At 41.8% G+C, this 19,152-nt stretch overlaps 1 protein-coding gene and 1 long non-coding RNA gene across 10 annotated transcripts in view; both read right to left on the bottom strand.

Annotated features, from left to right (window-relative positions):
- The window catches only part of RALGAPA1 (Ral GTPase activating protein catalytic subunit alpha 1), a 678,446-nt gene that overhangs the window by 146,881 nt on the left and 512,413 nt on the right, over positions 1 to 19,152 (bottom strand). The gene's annotated exons all lie outside the window — the stretch shown is intronic.
- Positions 1 to 19,152, bottom strand: part of LOC117363933 — a 32,219-nt gene that overhangs the window by 10,670 nt on the left and 2,397 nt on the right. The window contains exon 2 of the long non-coding RNA XR_004540152.1: positions 9,130 to 9,214. This is a non-coding gene — a long non-coding RNA (uncharacterized LOC117363933). The remainder of the gene's footprint in view (positions 1 to 9,129; positions 9,215 to 19,152) is intronic.

Here is a 19,152-nt window from a genome sequence, read left to right as displayed (position 1 = left end):
TCGTTGAAGCCCAGCTGCCATCTCTCCTGTTGGAAGGCCTGCCTCTTCAAAATGGCAGGCCTTCCTCTTCCTGGTGCATCCTGGATGCACTGGGAGGGGTCTAAGATTCTGATTGATTCAGTCACTTAAAAGCCCTCCCATAATCTGTGCCCATGGGGAAACCCCCCCCTACTCTTCCTGCCCCAAACAGCTGAGTGGCAGGAGGCTGCTTTGGGGCTTCCCCTGCTGCTCAGCTGTTTGGGCTTCCCCTAGTTTCCCCTGTCGGCTCTGCATGTATGTCACGTTGCCTTCTCCAACGACTGATTGGATGGGATTATGACAGACCTCTGTGAAACTCATTTGTATGCAGAATTGTTTCAACATCAATTGCCGTTTTCAAATCAGACAATTTACCAGCACCTCAGCGACCCACAGGATTTTAATAGCAGCTTTAGAGCATCCGGCCCCGACATCTTTTGGTGCATGCACCATTTTTTTGAGTGCCATTTACTGAATCTAATCCTAAGTGAATCTAATCCTAACTGGTTTATTATTATGCATATCTGCTACATATTTAGAGATAAAAAGAAGCAACATGAGCCAAAATGAAAAATAAATCATTTTCACAGGCTCACACTAAAGAAGATATACAGTATTTGGTACTTGAGTACTGCGCTTCAATAAATCTACACTAAATATGCATGAGACACATTTGCAAGCATTTTCTCCACTATATAGAAATGTTATCTCATGCACATTCACAGTGTGGATGTTCTGAAAACTCAACTGGATTGCACTTGCAGTATTTGAGGACTGGACTTGCCTGCTCCTGTAGTATTGTATTCGACTCAGTGACATCACTATTAGCCCTTTAACCATAGTGTACACTTAAAACAGAATTTTGCTAAATTAAATACCCCCCCAAAGCAAAATCTCTGGCTTTATGAGTCACTCATATTAATACCACACACTACAAGAAAGCCGAGAGTCATTAGGTATGGGTTCAGAGAAAGCATTATTTAAAATTAAATGGGTTAAATATATGGGTATTGACTAATAAAACCTAGTAAAAACCATTGCAAAATATAAATTATTGTAAGAAAATTGAATAGTTGTTACTAATGACTTTTCCCACTTGCACAAGCCAGTCCTTGTTTACAAAAGGCATAAAATGATTTTAAAAACCTCACAAATAAAATTGCACATTACTATCCAAAAATGCTGAACATAAACATATACATTGGCCTACCATAAAAGATCTGCAAATGACATCAGAAGCACAGACCAAGAGTCTGAAATGTAATCACAAAATGAAGTTCAATTGGTAGTCTCTGGTGGCTAAAATCAAAGGCATTTAAAAAGTGATGCTTTGGAATTATTCACTGAAAAAAACCCTATTCGGCCAACAGGTAACTAATAACTAATGGCTGAGATCAATCCTGTTCTACACCTCTAAGGTCCAATTGTCACTCGAACACTGCCCATTCTTACTCCCCAGTGAGGCATTTACGCTCTAATTGCATGATCAAACCAATAAATTGGACATAAGGGACAAAATGCACTATAAAGTACCTTAGCCTGACAAAACAGAGGACACAAGCAAACGCACTTCAAATTCAAGTGGAGCAAGACAAGACAAGCTGGGAGACGCATCAAAGCTTGAAAGACATTCATCAATAATGACAGATTGCTGTAATTCTAGCTGTCAGGATGATCGATTTAGGTAGCATCTGCCAATCAATACACTTCTCATTTACTGAACACCATTAGATACATTGTTAAGCAAGATGTCCCCCAGATAAGACAAAACTAGATTTAACAGACACAAATGGAAAATTTATGCTTTGGAATCTTAACTGTTTTTTTTTTTTTAGTGCCATAGAAGAGCTGATACTTCAATGGTGTACAATGGTGTGTGTGTGTGTGTATATATACTTAAAATGTAAAACAATCTATTTTCTCACATAGCATAAGTTACGCTTTCAGAACTGAAATGCACCAGTTTATCTCTGGCCTTTCTGAAATTACTGACATATCAGAAAAAATGTCTCAAACTAGTGTGTGTGTGTAAGATGTAGATACATGTGTATTTAGAGAAATAATTTTCAAACAAGTAAGAAATTGGGCTCCTGTAAACTATCAAATGTTACTTCAGCATTATGTACAGAAAGAACACTGCATTTTCATTTGCAATATACTGGTTTACATATACAATGTCTGTGCTGACGACAGATTTTTTGTAAATCAAGGCTAAAGGTACATAAAAAATATTAAGATTCTATTAAGCATGGGAACCTTCCCTCAGCGCATCTCACTCACAGGAAATTGAATCACTGGAGGCAGGATGCAGCATAGGGAAGACATCTCGGGTTGACCGAAGCAACCATTTATCATTGCCGATACCAGTGAGCTGACATTAGTCTGAAAAACCACAAGAAAGGGTAGGGTGAGGGTGCGCACAGGGAGAGATACCGGACTGGGGGAGAAAGAGAAAGGAGAAAGAGAAAGGAGAAAGAGATGACAAAGCAGGGAACCAGGCTGGGAAAGAGCATTTCAGCCCAGGACTAGGCAGTCTATAACACTGGACTTTTTGCCAGGCTCTCTCAAAGAGAGAAACCCTAATTACAACAAATTAAAACCATATGCTTAAGCCCACATCTAGGGAAATAGATGGAAAACTAAACATAGCAAACAGGATCTTAATCCATTATAGAACATACCTAATCTAATATAGAGGACCTATTATCCCTTCTATTACCTTCCTTAACAGGTTCAGAATACATTTCTGAGTCAGAAAGCACAACTCCTATCCAGTTATATTATAAGACCCTTAAATGGAAATTTCAAGAAAAAAATCCCCACCATATCCAACACTAGCCTTAAAAACCAAAAAAGCTTTTCTGGCTGTACAGTGCAGGATACATCAGGAATGCTTGAATCCTCTGCTCATAATACAGTGTGTTCCATTTGAAATATGCCTTCATAACTGCTGCTTTATGAAATTCACTCTGGAAGGTAACCAACAGAGATGCCCACATTGAGATATTGACCTGGAAATTCTCCAGGAACTCAGTTAGGTTAGATCCAACCCCTCTGGCTCACCCTCCAGTTTTTTCCCCAATATCTCCATTAAGAACATAATTCAACATTATTTCCTGAGATTTTGCTAAACAAACACCTCCTTAAAATAATGGCATAGGATAATCTCTGCAGATAAATAACGTGTCTTGGGAAAACTGAGAAACCTTAAGTTGCAGAACCTACAAGAATTCTCTATTATTTCCATTTAGCATGGATAGACAAAGCAGTATCTTAAGGAAAAGCCAGCTTAGTTATTAATGAGGGTGAAGGCAATCCTGATATACTAATAGTCTCTAGCTCCATTATGAGAGGAAAGAGAGTTAATCCCTGTGGCAGAACCAACATGCTGATCCATAGGTTCTTGGGTAGGAGTAGAAAACTGGTTTTACTTCATACTTAAAAACAGAGTATCTGTTTGAACTTCTTTTTTTATATACAGTAGTTCAAATATATGTCCTTTAAGCAGACTTTCCAGGCTCTGTTCTTGCTTTGAAGATGCTCCAAAGGGGCCTGGTTTGCCCTTTTGGGCACATCCCTTGCAGCTGCACACTTGCAGTCTGAGTCACAGCACTGTAGGGGTAGGTTTGTCCAGAAAAATCCAAAGTTGGAAAAACTGTGCAAAAATAATAGCACATTTTAAGAAAAATTGAGTTTTATGTAATCAGTGGCTTTGAGCGACCCCAAGATGGGATTAAAAAATAAAAAAATATTTTCTGATCAAGCACAATCAAATTCATGGGAAAAATTTCATTTTGCACTGTTATTCCAACTTTAGGTTTTTGGACAACCCTACTGTAAGGTCTTTAATCATGTTAGCATTCAATAATGTCATCAGCTCCTATCACTTCAAGGGACAAGATGTTCCCATAAATTCCCTAAGACAAAATCCTCCTCAAACTGAACAGGTAGTTCACTTCCAACTGCTCCAACCATATAGCAACAGTGTGGGGGCTTTATTCATACTAGTCAGGCTTGATGTTATACCGCTGGCTCCCACTACATATTTGGGCATTTTTCAAGAGACAAACTCCTACTGATACTAAGGATATTAGGAGGCAATGGTTTGCACAAAATTTCAGCTTTCCTCTTTCTTGGCCTACTGGAACAAGACTGGAGTAGTGGCTATAGTCTCTGGATTCAGTTAAAATCCTATTCCTGGAAGTGGAAGTGAAATCATGGATATGCTAGTTCACGTTTATGGGTAAAATGCTATGAAGAAAATGGCAGTGTACAAATGGATTAAACATTTATCTGAGGGGAGAGAAAGCATCACTAATGAAGAAAGGTCAGGGAGGCCAGTAACGAGAAGAACTGAAGAAAACATTGCAAAAATTCATCGAATTGTGGGTCAAAATCAATGGCTGACTGTGAGAAGCAGAGCAGAGCAAGTAAACATCGATAGAGAAACAGTTAGGAAAATCTTAACTGAAAATCTTGGCATGAGAAAGGTGTGTGCAAAAATGGTCCCAAAGATGCTCACTGACGAACAAAAGCAAAGGAGAATCGAAGTTTGCCAAGACCTTTTGGAAAGGCAAGACAATGTTTTGGGCTGTGTTATCACTGGTGATGAAACATGGGTGTACCAATATGACCCTGAAACAAAGCGTCAAAGTGCACAATGAAAGTCAGCCAATTCTTCACGACCAAAAAAGTTCCACCAGTCCAAATCTAGAGTCAAAATTGTTAACCTTTTTTGATATCAGAGGGATTGTTTATTTTGAATTTGTACCAACTGGACAAACAGTTAATCAAGTTTACTATCTGGAAGTGCTAAAGAGGCTGCATGTAAAAGACGAAAACGACCTGAACTTTTTGTCAACAACTCATGGCTATTGAATCATGACAATGCACCAACTCACACGGCACTGTCTGTGAGGGAGTTTTTAGCCAGAAAACAAGTAACTGTATTTGAAAACCCTCCCTAGTCACCTGATCTGGCCCCCAATGACTTTTTTCTTTATCCACAGATAAAGGAACTATTGAAAGGAAGACATTTTGATGACATTCAAGACTTCAAGGGTTATATGGCAACGGCTCTTATGGGCATTCCAGAGAAAGAGTTTCAAAATTACATTGAATAGTGGACTAGACGCTGACAGTGCATAACTTCGAATGTGTCTGTGGTGATATTAAGCAATGAGGTATATAGCTCTTTTTCCAGGGTGAGTTTGCAAACTTGTCAGACCTTGTATATCCTCACAGTACCGGGTAAAGCTTTGGATTCTTGCCCAGAAATAGCTAAGAAGAAAAAATTTAAAAAATTTAAATTGAATCAGGTTGGGTAGACTGGATGGACCATTCGGGTCTTTATCTGCCATCATCTACTATGTTAGATACCATCAGACTCAAATGTCTGCATTCATCATTGTCCAGTGCAGATGCTTTTGAAACAGTCTTAAAAACAGCAGAGGCCAAATGAACATAAGCAATGCTCTGCTGGGTCAGACCTGAGGTCCATCATGCCCAGCAGACCGCTCACGCGGCGGCCCAACAGGTCCAGAACCTGTACAGTAAACCTCTATTTATACTCTTCTATCCTCTTTTCCAGCAGGAAATTGTCCAATCCTTTCTTAAACTCTACCCTATTACGCCCTCTTGGAAGCACATTCCAGGTGTCCACCACTCTTTGGGTAAAGAAGAACTTCCTAGCATTCGTTTTGAATCTGTCCCCTTTCAACTTTTTCGAGTGCCCTCTTGTTCTTTTATTTTTCGAAAGTTTGAAGAATCTGTCCCTCTCTACTCTCTCTATGCCCTTCATGATCTTATAAGTCTCTATCATATCCCCTCTAAGTCTCCTCTTCTCCAGGAAAAAGAGACCCAGTTTCTCCAATCTCTCAGCGTATGAGAGGTTTTCCATCCCTTTTATCAGACGTGTCGCTCTCCTCTGAACCCTCTCGAGTAACGCCATATCCTTCTTAAGGTACGGCGACCAATATTGGATGCAGTATTCCAGATGCGGGCGCACCATCGCCCGATACAACGGCAGGATAACTTCTTTCGTCCTGGTTGTAATACCCTTCTTGATTATACCTAGCATTCTATTTGCTTTCTTAGCGGCCGCTGCGCACTGTGCCGTCGGCTTCATTGTCATGTCCACCATTACCCCCAAGTCCCTTTCTTGGGTACTCTCATTCAATAACATCCATCCCATCGTATAGTTGTACCTCGGGTTTCTGCTTCCCACATGCAATACTTTACATTTCTCAATATTGAACTTCATCTGCCATCTCGTCGCCCATTCCCCTAGTTTGTTCAAGTCCCTTTGCAATTCTTTGCATTCCTCTTTAGTCCCAGCTCCACTAAATAGTTTTGTATCGTCTGCAAATTTTATTATCTCACACTTCATCCCTGTTTCTAGATCATTTATGAATATATTAAATAGCAGCGGCCCGAGCACTAAGCCCTGCGGAACACCACTCGTGACCCTCATCCAGTCCGAGTACTGGCCCTTCACCTCTACCCTCTGTTTCCTACCCGCCAACCAGTTTCTGATCCATCTATGTACGTCTCCGTCCACCCCATGGTTCTTCATTTTCCGGAGTACACGCTCGTGATGCACCTTGTCAAAGGCTTTTTGGAAATCAAGGTATATGATGTCTATGGGGTCTCCTCTGTCCATCCGTTTGTTAAGCTTTATATTCCTCATCTTAATTGAGCAGGGAACAATATTCATTTTGGTTAGTGAATTCCTGTGACCTTTTCTGAGATGGAAAGGAAATATTGGATAATGTAAGTCATGTAAAATTCTATACAGGCCAGAACATAGCAGTCTGAACTATCATACTGTCTGAATTTCTCCCCAAGGATCCTTTTTCATGTCACAGAAAGATGTAGCCCATCATAATACTATGGCCTTTTATTTTTCCATATATTGCCCCATCCTCCTATATATCTAAAACCTTTAACTAGACTTCTTGCCACTGTTTTAAATAGTCTTTCCTCTCTTTCAATATGAAGGAATTACTTCAGAAAAAGTTTCAGTCAGATCCAAAGACTTGGGTTCTTCCCCAAGCTTCTGGAATGTTCTCAGTGCTCCAAATATTCTATTGTTGGCCAGGTCATTTGTCACCAGGTGGATTACAATTTCAGTATTAGAATCCTTACTCTCTTCTCTGACCATACTCAGTATTTTGTTGGCATCTCTCATAGCAGAGGATCCTGGAAGATATTTCACTTGGTTGGGAATTTTAACTGTGTTCCTAAGTAAATGCCTCTGATAATGGAGTCTTCTAGCAGTAAGAATTTCCTGCTTTGAGATGATTTGTCTCAGCACAACATAATTAGAATGATAGAAAAGATATGCAGTAAAGAAAATATGATTAGCATTTACAATCTAATATAATAAAAGCCTAAGCCGCGCATGCGCACTCTGACCTGCGTGCTCCCGTTTTCCATGCTCTTTAGGTCCCTGCAGGCAAGAGTGCGCATGCGCGCTTCTACTCCCTCCCTCACTGTAACTTCGCCGCCGTCGTGCCCCTCCCCCCCTTCCCGGCGCACACAAGAATCTCTCTCTCCCCCAAGGCAGATGTCGGCCGCGGTGGCTGTCAGCGGCTGCAGGCCACGGTGGCTGAGCCCAGAGCCAGTGTAGATGGCTGAAGCCTGGCTGGAGGAGGACGAGAAGGAGCTGCAAGAGCTCCGCAGAGGCAGGAGGTGATGGATTCGGGGGAGGGAGTGGGAGAGATGTTGGACTCAAGTGAGGAAAGGAGAGAGAGACAGAGACAGATGGATGAGAAGGACAGAGGGGTTACTAGGGGGACCAGGAGAGATGGTAGGGGATAGGGAGAGATAGACTTCAGGGAGTGTGAAGGGGGCAGGAGAGAAAGATGGTCTTGGGGAATGACAGAGGGGACAGGAAAGGGAAAGATGGCAAAAGGGGTGAAACAGGGCCAGAGAGAGATGGTAGAGGGTGTGAAAGGGGGAAAGGGAGAGATGGAAATGGTAGGACCACTGCTGCTTTGGGGCACTGAGGGAGGAAAGGTTGGTACGTCAAGACTGCTGCTGCCGCCTCAGGTAAGTAAAGACCCTGTCAGGTGATAAATGCAATGGAGGATCTATGAGGGCTAAAAGGGTATAAAGGAAATGGTGAAAGGTGAGGTGGTGGGACTGGGATCAGTGGGAGGCAGGGTCCGGGCATGACAGAGGCGGGGCATGGGTGGGGTCAGAGTCAGGGTCAAGGTATAGGTGGGGCTATTCTAGCACCCATTACTGTAACGAATGTAACGGGCTAAAACACTAGTTAACTGATTTTGTTTTATACAATTTAAAAAAAAAATCCTATTATTAGCTTGAAGGCAACCACTGTGCAACTTTCAACTCACTCACTTTCAAGTATTTTATACTAGGTGTTTCTATATTTAATAAAATATTATGCTATTATTTAGATTCTCTTATTGATAGGTGCCTCAGTATTAACACATCCAGAGTTATTTGGTGTCTCATGAAATCAGCTCACAGAAAAGAGGATTCAAATACACAGATGGGTTAATCTGGCTAAAAGATTTAACCTCGTTCTGTGACTGCTGAGCCTCTGCCTGGACCTGGCAGAAAAGCTGAAATGCAATTCTCACAAAGCTGACAATGAAAAAAAAGGAGTTAAAAAATGCCATTAAGTGAGATCAATGAAGCACAGCCATCACTTATACCAGCTTATCACAGAAGAGATAAGAAGTGAAATGACAAGAGAGCAGATGGGGTTATATGGTTAATTTTGTAATATGATTTTACAATAGGAAGAAGGAAAGATTAGGTATTTAACCTTGATAATCTTCCTTCTAGTAAAAAGGCACATCATTCTTGAACCTGTGGGTTATGTATCTCTGATCGTAAGATCTGGTGTAGAGAGCCTCATCTACATTTTTCTGCTCCATCTCCCATCATTCTGGACTTTCCTCTAATTCCTTAGTTTGCATCAAAGCAGATGGTCAGCCCTAGAGAAAAAACATAATAGGGAGGTAGGTGTACAGAGACTCTTCCCAATAAACAAGTGTGTTCTGCTCAAAACACATTTAACACAAAATAAATCATGAAACATTTAAACATATAATAAGGTGGAACGAACAAGCCACCTACCCGAGTGTGCTAACAGTCTTGGAGTTCTGAAAGATACTGCCTGGTTTCTTCAAAATAGGAGTGATCTCCCCTATCCTTGACTTTGCTAGACAAAGGAAAGAAACAAGATATCTGGTAATACTGACATGTCTGAGACAGTAAGCACCTAAGGATCATCTGACAGGGTGGTTTCAAAAACGATGTGCCTATTTACTAGAAAAAAAGATTATCAAGGTAAGTACCTAATCTTTCCTTCTCATGCAATATTGATTTAAAAAATTTTTCATCCGTTTAAAACCTAAGCGAGTTACATAAAAAACATACATAAACTCAATGCCAATCACAAACATCACATTCTACAAGAGGAAAAAAATACTATTCCACTACATATTTCTTCCTTCTCTGTGTGAACAATAAATTAACACAAATGCCTGAACAAATAAATATGTTTTAAGTGCCTTACGAAACCAGTCATAGTTCTTATATAACTGCATAATACCTGGCAACTTATTCCACATTTTTACTGTTGCAGTTGAAAAAGCAGATTGTGCTGTTTGTCACATATGTACAGTATATACTCGAATATAAGCCGACCTGAAAATAAACCATGGTTACCTTTTCTCCCCAAAAAAAGGAGGACAAAAGGTTGACTCAAATATAAACCCGAGGAGGGTGTTTCTTTCTTTCTTTTATTTATAGTCCGCATATCCTACAATTCTATGCGGATTACAAATTGTTCAGGTACTCAAACATTTTTCCCTATCTGTCCCAGCGGGCTCACACTATCTAATATATCTGGGGCACTGGGGAATTAAGTGACTTGCCCAGGGTCACAAAGAGCAGTATGGGATTTGAACACACAATCCCAGGGTGCTGGGGATGTAGCTCTAGCCACTGCACCACACACTCCCTACCCTGCCACACTCTGCTCCAGTCCCCCTCCCTCCCTGCCCAGCTCTGTACCCAGTCTCTCTCCCTCCCTGGCTCTGCAACCTGTCCCCCTCCCTCCCTTCCAGGCTCTGTACCCTGTCTTCCCCTCAATTCCTGCCCTGCCAGGCTCTGCACATAGGGCCCTCCCTCCCTGACTCTGTACACTGTCCCCCTCCCTCCTTCCCTCCCAATGCCTTGCAGGTCTCTACTGGGCCTGCTGTAAGATCTGGTGGTCCAGTGGTGGGCCGGGACAGGAGGGATCCCTCCCGCTTCATGTCCCGGCTGATTGTTAAAACTTTTACCTCCCTTCCACCTCCTCCGCATACCTTTAAAATCCCTGGTGGTACAGCGGTGAATTGGAACGGTCTTCCTGAGCTCCTGCCTGTACAGAGCCACTAGTGATTGGCTGCCAATCACGGGGCAGGAACGCAGGAAGACCGCTCCTGCTGTAGTTCACTACTGGACCACTGGGGATTTTAAAAGTACGCAGGAGAGGCGTGGGAGGTAAAAGGTCTAACAGTTAGCCGAGACAGCAGTCAGGTGGGATCCTTCCTGTCCTGGTTCACTGCTGAACCACCTGGGATTTCAATGATATGCAGGAAAGGTGGGAGGGAGGTAAAAGTTATAACACTTGGGCGGGACAGGAGGCAGGTGGGATTCCTCCTGTCCCGGCCCACCACTGGGCCACTAGGTCTCATAGCAGTACTGGCGGAGGCCTGCAACAAGTCCGGAAGGGGGTGGGTGGGCGCTGACCCAAATATAAGTTGAGCCCCTCAAAAATGTCAGCTTATATTTGATTATATATGGTAGCATCTTCAACCACTAACTGCATTGAAGATTCAGATCTTAAATTTCTTCTAGGAATGTTCACAGCCAAGACTTGTTTCAAATACCAAGGTGCTAGATCATAAAGAACACAATGCACAATTGTCAACACCTTAAACGGAATCCTCCAAACAACTGGCAACCAGTGCAGTTGTTTCAATACTGATGTCATCGAAACATATTGATTTACTCCCGTTACTACTTTAGCCACATTTTGGATTATTTGCAATGCCTGTATTTTACATTTTGGTAATCCCAAATATAATACATTACAGTAATTGATTTTACATAGTTCCAAGCTTTGGAAAACACCTTGAAAGTCCTTCATAATTAATAATGGTTTTAATCTCTTTAGTAAGTGCAGGAACTTCTGGTAAACCTCAATACTGAGCAGATGCATGTAAAATGCTGTCTCTCTCCATCTCTCCCGGGTATAGTTTAAGTACTATTGTTAAGCCAGAGAGGCAGCTGAAACCTACCTGAGGAGGCATAGAAGTACCTGTGAGACAAATGCCTTGCATTCCTAAAGAAAATGGCACTCCTACCATCAAAGAAATGTATGCAAACAAGGCCACAAAACCAGGACCTGGGAGCAGCGTTGGCCTACCCAGATGTGCACAGCAGGTAGGAGATATGCCACAAAATGGCATTTTGGCGGATGGCGGTTTGGAACAAGATAGTTGTGACTGAATTAAGATCTGTAAAACTTGAAATAGCATAAGAACATAAGATTACTGGATCAGACCAATAGCCCATCAAGCCTAGTAGCCCATTCTCATGGTGGCCAATCTAAATCACTAGCACCTGGCAAAGACCCAAAGAGTAGCAACATTCCATTCTACCGATCCAGGGTAGGCAGTGGTTTGTCCCATGTTTTTCTCAATAAGACTATGGACTTTTCATCCAGGAAATTGTCCAAACCCATCTCAATGCTTAAGTATTCCCTGAGTAAAAAATATTTCCTCCTATTGGTTTTAAAAGTATTTCCCTGTAACTTCATCGAGTGTCCCCCATGTCTTTGTAATTTTTGATGGAGTGAAAAATCAATCCATTTGTACCTGTTCTACTCCACTTAGGATTCTGTAGACTTCAATCATATCTTCCCTCAGCTGTCTCTTTTCCAAGCTGAAGAGCCTTAACCTTTTTAGCCTTTCCTCATACGAGAGAACTGGTTGTAGAAAAACTTGATGAGAAACTGGTAGCCCTGACTGAAAGGTTGGATCAGGCAGAAGGTTGTTTGCATACAATAGAAGTTGAACAGGAGAGGGTCTTAGAAGAACTAAAAATAACTACTAAAAGAATGGAATATATGGCCTCTAGCTTGGAGGATTTCGAGAACAGAGGAAGGTGTTCAAATCTGAGAATTTATGGGATTCCGGAGGGAGCAGAAAAGGACAAACCTATACAGTTTATATAGAATTTGTTAGCACATTGCTTTCCGGAATCTTCAGCGCAGCCCAATATGAAATAAAGTGCATAGAGAACTGAGGCCTAAACTGGATATTAATATGCCATCTTGTGCCATCATTGTTAAACTACTGTGTTTTCAATAAATTAATTATATTCTCAGAGAGGCCAGACAAAAGAAAATATGTCACTATGAAAATTGGGATATTCAGATTTTTTAGGATCTCAGTGCAGAAGCAATAAAGAAACGGAGAGCGCTTTGGAATTATAAACAAGCACTGGGAGTTTGAGGAATCCAAGTTGGATTGTAGTACCTGGCAAAACTGGTAATCTTTCAAAATGGAAAGTGAAGATTTTTTGAGTCTCATACAGAAATCAAGGGCTTTCTCAAATCTTTGGATTATACAACTAAACAACCTATTCAACCACTGAATAGGTCCTTGGAAAGGCAACAGAACTTCATCCCTGTAAAAGGGCAGTAGAAAGGTTCAAATGCCACTAAAAAGTCGCCCATGGTGAGAAAGGCGGTGAACAGGCCTGTGCAGCTTATTAATCAAGCCAAGTCGACACTTCAGAGAAAGAAGACAATTGTACGACCAGTGTTCTCAGCAATAAAGAGGATGAAGGGCTCAGTGTCCCTTACAACGGAATCCCAAGTGGAAGATCCAAGGGAGGAGATAGTGGGGAAATTACAGGATATAAGCGGCCAGATAACTAACTCTTTGGCTTAGGAGGTGCCTCTACTTGCTAGTAATCTACTCTTTCACCTCTGGATCAAGAGCAGGACACAGACCAGGCATAACTCCTTGGTGTAGTACAGATCTGTACTATTGTGCAGCTGCAGGACATAGTCCTAATACATAAGGTTAAATGCACATAAAGCTGAGTTATATCAAAGTACAGTAAAACCTTGGTTTACAAGGATAATCTGAACCGAAAACATGCTTGTAATCCAAAACACTCGTATATCAAAGCAAATTTCCCCATAAGAAATAATGGAAACTCAAGACGATTTGTTCCACAACCCAAAAACTTTAATTACTGTATGTACTTGTATTGCAAGACCTCACTCGCTTAGAACAGTCACTACACTCCCGCAGCATCAGAGAGAGAAGAACCATCGGCTCAGTTGTGATGATGTGACACATGTATACTGTATGTACTTGTATTGCAAGACTTTGCTTGTTTAGAACAGTCACTACACTCCTGCAGTGTCAGAGAGAGAGAATAACCATCAGCTCAGTTCTGTGATGTTCTGTGATATGTGTATACTGAATGTACTTGTACTGTAAGACATTGTTTGTATATCAAGTTAAAATTTAATAAAATGTTTTGCTTTGTCTTGCAAAACATTTGCATACCAAGTTACTTGCAATCCAAGGTTTTACTGTGTATTGTGAATTATAGGGGCAGATGGAAGGTAGAAAAGGGATGAAATGGGGAGAAACATAGAAACATAGATGACGGCAGAAAAGGGCCACAGCCCATCAAGTCTGCCCACTCCAACAACCCTACCCCCTTGAATTTACCCCCCTAGAGATCCCACATGTGTATCCCATTTCCTTTTAAAATCCTTCACGCTGCTGGCCTGAATCACCTGAGGTGGAAGTTCATTCCAACGATCGACCACCCTTTCGGTGAAGAAGAACTTCCTGGTGTCGCCATGAAATTTCCCACCCCTGATTTTCAGCGGATGGCCTCTTGTGGCAGAGGGGCCTTTAAAAAAGAAGATATCATCCTCCACCTCAATACGGCCGGTGATATATTTAAACGTCTCTATCATGTCTCCTCTCTCTCTACGTTCTTCAAGTGAATATAGCTGCAATTTATTCAGTCTTTCTTCATACGGGAGGTCTTTGAGTCCCGAGACCATTTTGGTGGCCATTCTTTGAACCGACTCAACTCTCAGCACATCCTTTTGGTAATGTGGCCTCCAGAATTGTACACAATACTCCAGATGAGGCCTCACCATGGATCTGTACAATGGCATTATAACTTCGGGCTTCCGGCTGATAAAACTTCTTCGGATGCAACCCATCATTTGTCTTGCCTTTGATGAAGCCTTCTCCACTTGATTGGCAGTCTTCATGTCTTCGCTAATGATCACCCCCAAATCACGTTCCGCCTTGGTCCTAACTAAGGTTTCACCATTTAGTGTGTAAGTTTTGCATGGATTCCTGCTGCCGAGGTGCATGACCTTACATTTTTTAGCATTGAAGTTTAGCTGCCAAGTCGAGGACCAATGTTCCAATAGAAGTAGGTCCTGCGTCATACTGTCTGGTAAAGTGTTCTCACTTACTATGTTGCATAGTTTGGCGTCATCGGCGAATAATGTGATTTTACCCTGAAGCCCCTGAGTCAGATCTCCCACAAATATGTTGAAGAGGATCGGGCCCAAGACCGAGCCCTGAGGCACTCCACTGATCACCTCCGACGTTTTTGAAGGGGCACCATTTACCACCACTCTCTGAAGTCTACTGTTTAGCCAATCACCGACCCATGTAGTTAACGTCTCTCCCAGTCCCATTGATTTCATCTTGTTCAATAGTCTGCGGTGCGGAACGCTATCAAAAGCTTTACTAAAGTCCAATTAAACGACGTCTAGGGACTCACTCACATCCAGTTTCCTTGTTATCCAGTCAAAGAAACTAATCAGATTGGATTGGCAGGACCTGCCTCTGGTAAATCCATGTTGGCGGGGATCCCGTAGATTCTTCTCGTCTAGGATTGTATCTAATTTATGCTTAATTAGTGTTTCCATGAGTTTACTCACTATGGAAGTGAGACTCACCGGTCTGTAATTCTCAGCCTCTGTCCTGCAGCCCTTTTTGTGGAGTGGGATTACATTGGCTGTTTTCCAGTCCAAGGGGACCTTTCCCGCCTTCAAGGAAAGATTGAAGAGCACAGACAATGGCTCTGCCAGGACATCACACAGCTCTCTAAGCACCCTGGGGTGTAGATTGTCCGGTCCCATGGCTTTGTTCACTTTGAGTCTTGATAGTTCGCAGTAGACGCTGCTGGGTGTAAACTCGAAATTCCAGAACGGGTCATCTGAGCTATGCCTTGCTTGCAACTGTGGACCGGACCCTGGCGCCTCGCAGGTAAAGACTGAGCAGAAGTATTCGTTTAGTAGTTCGGCTTTATCGGAATCTGATTCTGCATAAGTCCCGTCTGCTTTCCTAAGGCGTACTATCCCATTTGTGTTTCTTTTCCTATCACTGATGTACCTGAAGAAGGATTTATCCCTTTTCTTAATGTCCTTTGCTAGATTCTCTTCTATCTGAAGCTTGGCCTCTCTGACTGCCGTTTTGACAGCTTTGGACTTGGCCAGATAGTCTTCTTTTACTGCTCCTCTTCCTGAATGTTTGTAGGAAAAAAATGCTTTTTTCTTTTTCTTAACGAGGTCCGAGATTTCTGTAGTGAACCACTGGGGTCTGTTATTCCTCCGTCGTTTGCTTGTTGTTTTTATATAGCGATTTATTGCTTCATGTAGGGTAGATTTCAGGTTTGCCCACATAGCCTCTACATTATTGGTTTCGGCATGGTCTTGCAGTGCCCGATGGACGAAGTCTCCCATGCGTTTGAAGTCAGTGCCACGAAAATTTAGGACCTTTGTTGTTGTGGTCGATCTGGAGAAACCCTTCCGAAGGTTGAACCAAACCATGTTATGGTCGCTGGAGGCCAGCGTATCACCTACCGAAACTTCTGATACGCTGTCTCCGTTGGTGAGTACCAGGTCTAGTAACGCCTGGTCCCTAGTGGGCTCCAATACCAATTGTTTGAGCTGTGCACCCTTTATGGAGGTTAACAACCTTCTACTGCCGCTAGTTTGTGCGGTAAGTGTATTCCAATCTGTATCGGGCATATTAAAATCCCCTAACAGTACTGTGTCCCCACGCAAGGTGATGTTTTCAATGTCTTCGATTAATTCCATATCCTTGTCTACCTGTTGTCTCGGAGGTCTGTAAATCACACCAAGATACAGGCATTTTTCATTTCCTCTAGCCAGGTTCACCCAGAGGGATTCCCCGGTATACTTGACATCTGTGATTATGGTAGTTTTGATGTCTTCTCTAGTGTATAGAGCTACCCCTCCTCCTAACTTGCCCTCCCTGTCTCGACGGAGTAAGTTGTAACCCGAATGTATTTTTAAATGTATTTTTAAATTCTCTATGGTGTAATAGTTGGGGGGAGGGGAGGGAGGAAGTGTGTAAGGGGAGCATAAAGTGTGAAGTGGGAGAGAATGGGTTTACTTGAGTGATTACAATGAGTCAAGATAAAGGCAAACAAAGGCTATAAAATAGAATCTTGGAAAGTGTGTGTGGGGGGGGGGGCATTAATAGCCCCATTAAGAGGCAGAGAGAGTTTTGAAACATTTGCAGCACCTTTGTGTACATATAGCATTGCTGCAGAGGTTGAAACTGATACCAACTGAAATGCAAAAGCTCAAGAGAGGTTCCTGGGGAGCTGTATATTTTTTATCTGGAGGTGGAGGGGGGTTTCCTAAAAAGAGGGGTGTTGCTATTTTGATGAAAAAAAACAAAACTACCCTTTAGCTTGTATGAAACTGGAGGGGATGATTTGGCTCAATATGTATGGATTAAAGGTCGGATTGACACTTGGGAATTTACATTGCCAAATCTCTATGCACCTAGTGGACACAAGGGAGATTTTTTTCCCCCCTAAAATATTTAAAATCATCAAAGTGCAGGCTACTGGTACATTTATTGTGTGTATGTGTGTGGGGGTGGGGGTGGGGGGTGTTGTACATTAGGGAATCTGGATAGGACGAGTAAAAGGACTAGGGAAGAGATTAGGCAAAGTAACACATTAAAGTGATTGTTGTTTAATTATGCGTTGGAAGATAAATGGAGAGTACATCACCCACTCTGCTAAACAATATACCTGTTATTCTTGGGAGATACGATACCTACTTTTGAACAGATTATCTTTGGATTGATAAGGATACGGAGGGTTTATGGAGGAATCAAGCCATTCATGCTATTGTTATATCAGACTATGCCCCAATCATGGGGATTATTTGCCCAGTAGGGAGGGGAACAAGGCGAAGTCCATGGAAGGTGAATGTCAACTTACTTCAGAAGCCCACTCTCCAGAAATTACTTCAGAAAAAATGGGCTGAATATATGGCTTTTAATAAAACAGAGGATGCATCTCAGGGCACATTTTGGGAAGCCAGGAAGGCATTTAAGTGAGTTTTGATCCAAGAATTTTCTAGAGTTAATAAAATGAGAATAGTTAAGAGAGCAGACTTGCTTGCTGTTCTTGTTAGGGTAAAAAGAACACATGAAAGATATCCTGCGCTTCTTAAAAAAAAGAATTAAATATATTCAGTGTCAGATTACTGAGCTAAATCATACTAACAGAGTTTGTCATGAGGAAACTGAAGAGGGATTTTCTAGAGGAGAAAACAAAGCAAGCAAATTGCTAGCATGGCAATTAAAGAAAAGACAGTGAACAGTGGGTATATAAAGTTTTGACTCCTTCCGGACAATATAAGGAAATAACCCAGGAGTTTAGATCAGAATTACAGGAACTAAAAATGATATTCAGCACTATCTTTATAAACTCATGCTGCTAAGATTGGAGGAATCTGACTTGGTAGGACTTTCCTCCCCAATTACATTCCAAGAGGTATTGCAGGTAATTAAACATTTTCCGTCTGGTAAATCAACAGGAGAGGATGGGTTCCTAGCTGAATATTATAAAATCTTGACTGAGCCAGTATCGGAGGTACTGGAAGAGCTGTTTAATGAAATTCAAGAGAATGGAATCCTTCTGACTTCTTTTTATAAGGCAAATGTAGGCAGTCCTTCCAAAGCCTGGGAGAAATCCTACACAATGTGCTAGTTACAGGCCAATTGCTTTCTTAAACAATGATATGAAACTTTCTGCCAAGATTTTAGCAAATTGGAAGGATACCCTTTTACCCAAACTAAAACACCATAGTAACATTAGTAACAAAGTAAATGACAGCAGATAAAAGACATGAATGGTCCATTTAGTCTGCCCTGTAATCACATGCATTACAATTTCATGATTACATTGTCTTTTTTTTTATTTCTGGACTATAGACCTTAGAAGTCTACCTGGTACTGTCCTTAGGTTCCAACTACTAGATTTGCTGTTGAAGCTCACTCCAGACCATGAAAGTTTGCTCATTCATATTTTAACTTTTCTTATGTGTTCATCATATACTTTTTAAAATTCCATCACAGTTTTCCTCTCCACCACCTCCCTCGGGAGGGCATACCAGACATTCACCACCCTCTCCGTGAAAAATAATTTCCTAACATTACTCTTAAGTCTACCACCCCTCAACCTCAATTTATGTCCTCCGGTTTTACCAATTTCCCTTCTATGGAAAAGATTTAGTCCTATATTAATAACTTTCAAATATTTAGATGTCTGTATCATATCACCCCTATCACTTCTCTCCTCCAGAGTATACTTGTTGAGGTCTTCTAGTCTCTTCTTGAACTTCTTTTGGTGCAAACTCCCTACCATTTTCATCGCTTTCCTCTAGACCACTTCAAGTCTTCATATATCCTTGGCTAGATACAGCCTCCAAAACTGAACACAATACTCCAAGTGGGGCCTCACCAACAACCTGTACAAAGGAATCAACACCTCCTTTCTTCTGCTGGTTATGCTTTCTATACAGCCTAGCATCCCTTCTGGTTACAGCCACTGCGTTGTTACACTGCTTCGTCACCTCAGACACTATCACCCCAAGGTCCCCATCCATGCATATCAGCCTCTTGCTTCCCTGCACAAATATCTCCCTCGGATTTTTGCTCCCAAAATGAATCACTCTGCACTTCTTTGCATTGAATTTTAGTTGCCAGACATCAGACCATT

This window comes from Geotrypetes seraphini, chromosome 7, assembly GCF_902459505.1.
Source record: "Geotrypetes seraphini chromosome 7, aGeoSer1.1, whole genome shotgun sequence".
Classification (NCBI taxonomy): domain Eukaryota; kingdom Metazoa; phylum Chordata; class Amphibia; order Gymnophiona; family Dermophiidae; genus Geotrypetes; species Geotrypetes seraphini.
The sequence above is the reverse complement of the archived record's forward strand: the minus strand, read 5'-3'. Positions and strand labels throughout refer to the sequence as shown.